A 10,567-nucleotide genomic window follows, 5' to 3' on the forward strand; every position below is an offset into this window, starting at 1 on the left:
TCACTTGTATAACTTTCATTGTTTCTCCAAGTTAATAGCGTTCCCAGAGGCAAGCAATTTCAGAAGTGGATGCGGCTCCTGCTTCCAAGCCTGTATTAATCAGGTAGCTCCACCAAACACTCTCTATCATGAGTAACTGTTATCGCATTTGAAACATCAGTGTCACAATGGTTAGCATCACAGCAACCACAAGTTACCTCTGTGCAGCAAATTCACAGAACAGTGCTATATCACTTAGAAGAGTGTTTAACCAAAAACAATTAAAATCAGGCCTGAAGGTCACAGATTAAAATCACCCACCTTTGGCTTTGGTAGCATAACTTTCTGTCCACTAGGCCAGAAGAGCTCTCTCTATGACTTACAGTAATTCTATGAACAACAGATCTAACCCTTGTCCTATCCTATGCCATCACCACAATCCAAGACGTGCTCAAACCCACTGTTGCAATCACTGTGTCACTTCATCTTGTTGAGGATATTCCACCAACCACAAATTGAGATACTTAGGAGTGAACCAAACTAGAAACACAAAAGACCTATACAAAGAAAACTATAGAACACTTCTGTGAGATAGAGTAAAATGCCCCAATAAATGGGAAAACGTGTCATGTTCATGGATAGGAAGACTCAATGTTGTAAAAATTACAGTCCTACCAAAACCAATCTACATGTTCAACGCAATCCCAATACAGATACCAAATTCATTTTTTCAAGGAGATAGGAAGGGAAATTGTCAAGTTTGTTTTGGAGAGACAAGAGACCTTGAATAAGCAAAACACTTCTGAGAAATAAAAAGGATGTGGGAGGTATAGCACAGTCTGACCTCAAAACCTACTGCACAAAGAAAGACTGCATGAAGCGATACAAGGAACTTGTCGAGATGGTAAAAGCAAAGAAAGCTGCTCAAGAACAAGTGCTGACTGCAAGCAGAGCCAAGAAATGACCCCATGACAATCCGTGTGTGTGCATTTTTATAAGAAAACAGAAAATATTGTACAAAAACAAAACAAAACAAAACAAAAACAACCTATTGCACCGTGGTAGTAACCAAAACATCATGGTACTGGTACAATGACAGGCACATAGTCCAATGGAACAGAATTGACAACATGGAAATAGATCCAACTATCTATGGTCAACTGATATTCTACAAAGAAATAAAACCTATCAAGTGGGAAATGACAACCTCTTCAACAAATGGTGCTGGCAAAACTGAACTGCTACATGCAGAAAGCTTAAACGAGATCCACATCTCACACCATAAACAAAAGTCACCTCAAGGTGGTTCAGAGACCTGGGAATAAAGCCCCAAACCATAAAGTTCATAAAAAACAAACTGGGATCAAGCATAGAAGGCCTAGTCAAGGATATAAAGAGACTACCAAATACAGCCAGAAATGCACAATCTGAAGAGGATAAAATTGATGAATGAGACCTTCTAAAGATTAAATCCCTGTGCACATCAAAAACTTTTTCCAAGAGGGTGAAAAAAACCCCTACCGACTGGGAACAAACATTTGGCAATACCATCCCATACAAGAATCTCATAACAGAAATTTATAGACTACTCCTGGGTGTGGGAAGCCAAATATCAATCTAAATACTAATTTTAAACAAAATGCTATATCAGGATTAGAGGGAGGCATAAATACAAAGCCAAATTCCCTCTGAGACTGGTCACAGGGGTCAAGCACGAAGGCAGACCTTCAGGCATCTTCACAATTCTTGGATTGTATTTACTAACCCCTCTCTCCTGATATAAGCATAAGGTTGATAATAGAGAAAATCTCAGCTTCATTTCCAAACGAATTATCTTTTTTATTTACTTCTGGGTGCTTTCTCTTTGTGATTTACTTCCCCGGTGATTCTCAATAAAGACACAGAAAGATGTGGCTTGGGGGCTTCAGTCTTTGAGATTTTTGCCCCTTGTCTTTAAGCTCTCTGTTCTTTCCATTCTTTATGTCCTTGTTTTTTTCTTTATTGTTTGCCCTGGGCCAACAACACCTGGGCCTCCACAAGAAAAACACTGATAACTCAATTAAAAAATAGGCAAAGGCATGGAAAGAGTTTTCACAGAGGAAGACATTTGAATGGCCAATAGACACATGAAGAAATGCTCCAAATCACTGGCTATAAGAGAGAAGCAAATAAAAACCACAATGAGATACCATCTCACTCCAGTAGCAGTGGCAAAGTTTAAGGGGACAGCAAGTAATAAATGTTGGAGAGGATATGGTGAGATAGGAAGTCTTATTCATTTTTGGTGGGATTGTAAAATGGTGCAACCATTCTGGAAGGCAGTTGGGCACTTCTTCAAAAAGTTGAAGAAATTCCATATGACCCAACTATTCTACTGCTTGGAATATACCCTGAGAAAATGAGAACTGAGACACAAATGGAAACTTGTACACCCAAGTTCATAGCAGCATTATTCACCAAGATGTCCAACTACAAACAACTAAATGGATTGAGAAGTTGTGTACATTTATACAGTGGAATACTACACAGCTCGCAGGAGCAATGATTTTTTTAAATTACTACCTAACTTTGGAGGGACTAGAGAGTGTTATGCTGAGTGAACTCTGTCCAACAAGGACAAATACTATTTCAAACCATTATTGTAGAATAAGTATGAGAATCCAAGGGAGAGTAGGGTAGAAGCAGAGGGGTGAGGATGGGTGTGTGTGGGGGGGTGTTAGTTATTAATCATAAGGTTGCACAATTCAATCGGTGAGAGGGTGAAGGGAATGGGAAAGATCTTGTGTGAAGAAAAATATATTCAAACTTTGCACATAAATCAATGTAAAATGAAAAAAAATTTAAAAATATTTACTATGCCTTGACACATCATGTGCCAGTAGTTTAAGTGCATGAGATTTGTCACATGAGTTTCACTCAAAAATATATACCTATACAGAGCGCAGATCCTGTTATAATTTTCTATTATAATTGTGTACAAAGGAAATGGTTTGGCCTGCTCAAGAGAGTTTTCTGTTTAAGAATTGTTATAAATGGACACTCATTCATCCTAAATGGTTTCAGAATCCAATAGAGAGAAGAGATAATTCCCTTAATGTTTTTTTCTGTTTGTATTTAGATAATTTGATAATTTTGTTACCTGCACCAACTGAAAAGGAGTTTTGGCAACTGCTCTCTTTCTGTGCTTTGAGTGATATTAACGCATGGTTGGGCCTGATGTTGGACAAAAAAACTAAGGATAAAAAGGCATAGTCAAACATGTATGACTCATTTTAAAGGTAATGTTGAAGTTAATGGTAGCATTAGGTACAAGACTAATTTGTATAGAAGATCCTCTTAGTATGAATTTTTATGACCAAATTGGGAGAGCTGAGAGAGCCAGCATTCAAATGAGTAGACTAATAGGTGCATTTTCTTTCCAAGTTTTAGAATTGTTCAGAAATAAAATATTAAAAATTAAATAGGCTTTCACTGGATAAATTATGTATACTGCATTGAAACAGATGAGGGAAAGAATAATTTAAAAGCTATATATGATAGGGTATTACGGTCTCAAAAACCTCCAGAATTAAGGTTGCGTAGTGGAGTATACTCAGGGCGGTGGAAGGAGTGTGGGGGGATTGAAGAATTTTGAAAGACTTGTAATTGAAAGAATTTTTCTTTTACTTTTCACAGAAAGGAGCTAATGGGGGGAGGGGCAGGAGGGCTGGGCAGGGAGAAACGTGCAACAATGAATGAATGGAAATCCAAAATCTCTGTAAATGTTCATCAAAATTAATAAAATAAAATATAAAAAAATTAAATAGGCTTTCATGTTGAGTAAAACTACCAAGAAATAAGACCATAGGTTTGTAAGGCTAGTAGGATAAGGGTAGCTACTATTCCTTAGCAAATTCTACAAAACTTGGTGACATGTAGAAGGTGTTGCATAATTTAGAGACAGATGTCTTTTTCCATTATTATCTGTTTCTGAGTGACCTTGGTGTATGCATATCTAAGGATTGAAAGGTGTACATTTGAGTCATGTGTACATACCATGAAGCTGTTAGGTTTGGCTGTGTACTAGTTGATCACCAACACTTCAAGCAGTTCCTTCCAGTGTGCATTTAAGGTTTTGGAACTGAAACTCTTCCACTAGAAAAAATTATTTAAAATTTTTAAAAAGGTAACATTATTTTTAAAATTTTTAGAGTTGTTTAAATCTTGCAATTTGTGTTGTTGCTGCACACACTGGAGCTGACTATTTCTCATAACAACCCTGTGAACAACAGATGTGGACCTTGCCCTATTCTGCACCATCTTCCAGATCTCTGATATGCTTGAGCCATTGCTCTAGCTCACTGAGGATCTTCCTGTCTTTCTCTGGTCCTCTTTATTTCTCAGCATGATATATTTTTTTAAGAACTGGCCCTTCCTGATAACATGCCAAAGCACATATGACAAAGCTTTACCATCCTCATCTGTATGGAGCACCCAGATTGCACTTCCACTGAGATAGATTTGTTTGCTCTTTTGGCAGTCCATTGGATATTAAATACTTTTTGCAAACATATGTGCAAGGCTATATCTCATAGGAGAAAAGCTGTAAGCAGTTATATACAACCAATACAATAGTTATAGTTTATCAAGAGGCATTAGAAAGCACCTCTAAATTAAATTACATTTTATTTGCAAATAACTAATAAAACAAAATATCCACACAAACTATAAAAGTCTGTGTTGAATTTTTTTAAAATATAAGACATGCCCACAGGATTGCTGATGTGGGGGGGGGGTGAATCCCCGTATTGCTGCTTCTTTGCTATACACTTAAAGCATATGTATAATACAGAAAACATTCATTAATTTAGTGGCAGCAACAAAATGTAAAGATTATGTAGCATCAAATCTACTAGCAGAAAAACAGTTGGAATGTTCACTTAAAAATTAAAAGGTGAACTAGTGCATAAGGAGTTAAGCTTTCAATTCAAAGGTGTGTTGTTCAAATCCACCAGTGACTCCAGTGACTAGTAAGCATATCCAGGGTTCCATTTGTTAGTTACAGCATGTCCACTGGTATCCCATTTATTCCTGTGCCCTTATTTTTTTTTCCTTATTTTTTTCCATTGTCTCTTGGGCTACTTTAACTTCTTTCTTCCTTTGTTCTCATTTTTTCCCCTTGTTCATATGGCATTTCCTGAAATTTTTCAGTGTGGACCAATTCTTTTTTGGCTCAGTAACTATGCATATTCCTTCCATCTTCTACAATTCTTCCTTAATCATTCATGATGTTTCCTCAGGCATGTTTCAGTATTTTAACCAGAGGCTTGCACTTGTTTTTCAGTTCATTCAGCTTGAAAAATGCTAACTGATGTCTTCTTGCTAATTTTCCCATTTATTTTGAATTAATTATGCAATTGTCATTTAGAGTGAAGGAATATGTTGCCCAATAGTTCCCTTGGAGTTTCCCGAAAGACTGGTTTTAGTTCCATCTTGTTGAGTTTTGTGAATTATTTATCAGTTTCTGGTGTCTAGATGTTGTTGTGTGATGCCATAAAGTCATAGACGACTCATAGCGACCCTATGAACGAACGGCCTGAGCACTGTTCGAACATAGAGTTTCCAGAGGCAAGACATTTTGGAAATGGATGCCGCTCCAGCTTCCAGGCTTGATATAGTCTGGAAGCTCTAGCCAGCACTGTCCACCTAGGTACCCATTACCACGACTGGCACATCATTGTCACAGTGTTCAGCAGCACAGCAACAACGAGTTACCTCTGTACAGCAATGCACAGAGCAGTGCTATACCACCTAGAAGAATGTTTGACAGGAAAACAATTTGAACCTGGCTGAGGGCCACAGATGAAAATCACCCACCTTTGGCTTGGCAGCACAGCTTCCTTTCCACTAGGCCAACGAAGCTCTTTCTTGGTTGTTGTCATTGTTATTGTTGCTTGATGTCTTCGAGGCGTAGACGACTCATAGCGACCCTATGAACGAACAGCCTGAGCACTGTTCATACGTAGAGTTTCTGGAGGCAAGCCATTTCGGAAGTGGATGCCGCTCCTGCTTCCAGGCTTGATATAGTCAGGAAGCTCCAGCCAGCACTGTCCACCTGGGTACCCATTACCACGGTTGGCACATCACTGTCACAGTCTTCAGCAGCACAGCAACCACGAGTTACCTCTGTACAGCAATGCACAGACCAGTGCTATACCACCTAGCAGAACGTTCAACAGGAAAACAATTTGAACATGGTTGAGGGCCACAGCTGAAAATCACCCACCTTCACCTTGGCAGCACAGCTTCCTTTCCACTAGGCCAACATAGCTCTCTCTTGGTTGACATCATTGTTATTATTGCTTGATGTCGTCGAGGCGTAGACGACTCATAGTGACCCTATGAACAAACGGCCTGAGCACTGTTTGTACATAGAGTTTCCGGTGGCCAGTCATTTCAGAAGTGGATGCCACTCCTGCTTCCAGGCTTGATATAGTTGGGAAGCTCCAGCCAGCACTGTCCACCATGGGTAATCCATTACCACAATTGGCACATCATTGTCACAGTCTTCAGCAGCACAGAAACTACGAATTACCTCTGAACAGCAATGCAGAGACCAGTGCTATATGACCTAGAAGAATATTTGACAGGAAAACAATTTTAACCTGGCCCAAGGTCCTTAGGCCCGAGGGCCCTTTAGGCTTAGCCCACCTCATGGTTTAAACCCTAGGCCCAGGCTGGCTAGCCTCACTCTGGGGACAGAGCAAACCTACATTTCAAACACATTGCCAGAAAAACAGTCGACTCCAAAAGCTTGCCACGATTCGTGAGCTCACACCACCATGCTCCTTCCTTCTTAACATCCAGTTTTGCTCTGTCCCCAGAGTGAGGCGAGCCAGCCTGGGCCTATGGTTTGAACCAGGAGGCGTCCTTAAATCCAAGGCAGCTGGGTGAGGAGAGGAAGCAGCCATGTTGTTCCTGGATGGCTGGCTCCTCCCAGGGTCTTGGGAAGTTCTCCTTGCCAGAAGGAAGGAGCATGCTGGTGTGAGTGCAGGAATCGTGGTAAGCTTTTGGAGTTGACTGCTTTTCCGGGAATGTGTTTGACATACAGGTTTACTCTGTCCCCGGAATGAGGCTAGCCAGCCTGGGCCTAGGGTTTGAACCAGGAGGTGGCCTTTAGCCCAAAGGCAGTTGGGAGAGGAGAGGAAGCAGCCATGTTATTCCTGGATGGCTGGGTCCTCCCAGGGTCTTGGGAAAATCTCCTTTTCAGAAGGTGTCTAGATACCTTGCTATAATGGCACTTCAAAAGTTGGCCTAGGATTGCTATCCCTAAAGGAGTTTGCAGCTATTTAGTTGCCATAATGCAATTTGATTTCTTAGCATTATGTGTTTAGAGAGTGTGGGATATTGTCTTGGTTATTTTAATTAGTTCAATCATGGACATATGTTCTCAATCTCATAAATGATACTCCACTAATGTTGCTCATTCTGATTTGAGAGTACTTTTAAGCACAGTATTGAAAGCTTGTCTGGAATTTGTAAACTGTGGACTAGAGTGCTCAGACAAAACTTTGGTAAGACTTTAAAATTGTAAACAGGCCCCCCGACACCATGGCTGTGGCAGTTTGTAGGAGACTGGAAAAGGGGAAGGGTCCAACAAGTGAATAGCTCAGTCCAGGGACGATGGCTGCCTCAGTGCCATGGAGGCTCTGCTGCTGTGGGCAGCAGGAACCGCTCCAGCCAGGGCGAATAAAAACAAGGAGGCAAAAGAAGCACCAAAAGCTGGGAAAAGTTCACAAGAAGGACAAGACTCAGAGTAAGAGATTGTCAAGCTGGAAAAACAGGACTGTTGCTGTCCAAGTTGCTGCAGCAACTATTAAAACAAAAGTGCCCCCCTCAGCCCGCAGTGAAGAAAGAGAAATAGTAGCCGAGTATCACACAGTTTAACACCAACAATAATCAAGAACTGAAGAAACTGTCATCTATGAAAGATGTTCCTCTTACTCGTTGAGATAATCTTTTTACCCAGAAGCTAAGTCAGTGTTATATCCTCTTTGACTTTGTTTCCAAATCACTCAGTGACGTAAAGTGGAAGGAAGTGAAAGGTGCCACATTCACCCACAACCAGAATGTCATCACAAGACCAATTTTCCCCCAAGAAGTAGTCTATATGCCTGCATTTAACATGTTTCGAACATTACCACCTTCCTCCAATCCCACAGCAGCCGAGTTCAACCCAGAGGAAGATGAGCCCATGTTAGAAGCAGCCTGGCCTCATCTATGGCTCCTTTATGATTTTTTTTTCCTTAAGATTTTTAGAGTCTCCAGATTTCTAACCTGATATATGAATTGTGTTGGGAAAGTCTGCTGTCAGAGACCTCTAAAGAGTATTGAGGAGCAACGATGTCAGTCTGGAGACTAAGGTGTGACTGATCCAGGCCATGGTCTTTGTGATTACTTGCTATGCTTCAGAGAGCTGGTCAATGAATAAGGATGAAAATCAGAAGGTAAATCAATGCCTTTGAGAAGTGGTGCTGGAGAAGCACACTGAACATACTACGGACTGCCAAAAGAACCAAAAAATCTGACCTGGAGAGAGTGAAACCAAGCTGCTCCTTGGAGGCAAGGATTTTGAAGATATGTCTCACACATTTTGGGCACATGGCCAGGAGGGACAAGTCCTTGAAGAGTGACATTACGCTTAGAAAGATAAAGGAACAGCACAAGAGAGAAAGACCCCAGATGAGATGGATTGACACAATAACTGGAATAATGGGGATAGTTATGTCAGACAGATTGGATCAGGATAGAGCAGAGTTCAGAGCTATTGTACATAGAGTCACTATGAGTAGCAAGTGACTTAATGGAACATAACAACAATAATAACAAAGAAATATATAGACCAAAATAGCTTTTAGAGCTCTTTGACAGTGAAGATCCAAGCCAGAGAAATTTTCTCAAAACCACCCTTCAAACCATCATCCAAGATGGCGGCAGAGGCAGAGACAGCGTGGTGAGCTGCGGGAGCAGCGAACCACTTAAAGCAGGGCCATTATGGCCTTCCACAGACCTCGGCTTATTGATAATTGAACACTTAAACAGTGGATGACTGGCCCTCAGTGAAGATCGAGGCTCAACAACAGGAATTCAAGGATTCCCAAGGAGAAACGGGTGAGTCTTGTGGCTCCCAACGCCCCCCATCCCCCGCAGAGCTCGCGCCACGCCGCACAGCTGCTGCAACTCCATGAGGCTTCCACAGCCTGAACGAATGGATTCCCTCACCCAGGATGGATGCTGGGCACCGGCCCTCCACAAGACAGGTACAGTGAAGCCACCACACTGCCGCAAGGTGGACTTGGTCTGGGGAGAATTCTCGGAGCCAGGATGGCAGCTGTGGGGGAAGCTGGCGCCCGCCGGCCGCCCGCACAAGAGGGGCCACACACCAGCCGAGCGCCTGTGCGGCGGGGTGGGGGGGCGCACCCCCAACGGCAGCCTGCGCTGGTGGGGCCGCACGCCTCCCACAGGCCTCCTGCACTGGGGGGGGGGCGCCCCGCTGGCCGCCTGCGTAGGAGGTGGGGGATGGGATGCATGACCGCCATCTGCAGGTTTGGGTCTCCTTGGACAGGCCTAAGAAGACGATTATGTATGCATTGGACAGGCCAAAGAAGAAGATTACCTATGCATTGGACAGGCCAAAGAAGAAGATTACCTATGCATTGGACAGGCCAAAGAAGATGATTACCTATGCAATGGATTGCTGAAAGTCACTGTGAGTCTGATGACCTTAACAGTGGCAGCATGCACAAGAGGACCTACATTCTAAATGCACCACATATTTTGTTCTGTTGAATGCTTCTGCCAAAAGATGGTTAGACCTGGGGGGAGTCTGTTCACAATTCTCAGGTTCCCTTTATCATATATAAAGGGGGAGGGCAGTGACACCTACTTCAAAATATAGTATGACCACTTATGGGGGGGGGATAAAAGTGGCAGTGCTGGAATTGGAAACACTATCCCTGACCACAGAGTCCTCAGTCAGGCGAGGGGACCAGACTGGGGTAGGGGCAATTGGAGGGGGAGTATACCAGCCAGCTCCTGGGGGTGTTGCCCTGCTTGGGATGGGCTGCCCTCAGCCCCTGGCTTGGGGCAAGCCGTCACGGTCCTCTGCCTGGGGCGGGCTGCCCTCGGTCCCCAGCTCGGGGTGAGCCATCACGGCCCTCTACCCGGGGCGGGATGCCCTCGGCCCTCTGCCAGGGGCGGGCTGCCCTCGGCCCCCAGCTCGGGGCGAGCCATCACGGCCCTCTGCCCGGCCCGGGCTGCCCTCAGCCCTCTGCCTGGGGCGGGCTGCCCTCGGCCCTCGGCTCGGGGTGAGCCGTTGCGGCCCTCAGGGTGAGCTCCTCAGTCCCCAGATTGTGCCATTGTCCCCAGATTGACCCCTGGGTGGGGAAGGAGAAAAAAGAAAAGAATGCCTAGGGTATCCACTGTTACCTAAGCCACCTTCTGCCACCCTCCCTCCCCAGTAAACCTGAAATCAACACCCTCAAAGCCCTTCTATTTGTAACTCACAAGTTTGTTCTCTCTAGGTTTGCTCCCTTTCCTATAGGTAACC

General features: G+C 43.4%; 1 pseudogene; it reads left to right on the forward strand.

The window, feature by feature from the left end:
- Window positions 1-7,641: 7,641 nt before the first annotated feature.
- Window positions 7,642-10,567, forward strand: part of LOC102869868 — a 4,242-nt pseudogene continuing 1,316 nt past the window's right edge.

The sequence above is a fragment of the Elephantulus edwardii genome, unplaced genomic scaffold (assembly GCF_000299155.1).
Source record: "Elephantulus edwardii isolate Elephantulus edwardi_28Jun2011 unplaced genomic scaffold, EleEdw1.0 scaffold00071, whole genome shotgun sequence".
NCBI classification, from domain to species: Eukaryota; Metazoa; Chordata; class Mammalia; order Macroscelidea; family Macroscelididae; genus Elephantulus; species Elephantulus edwardii.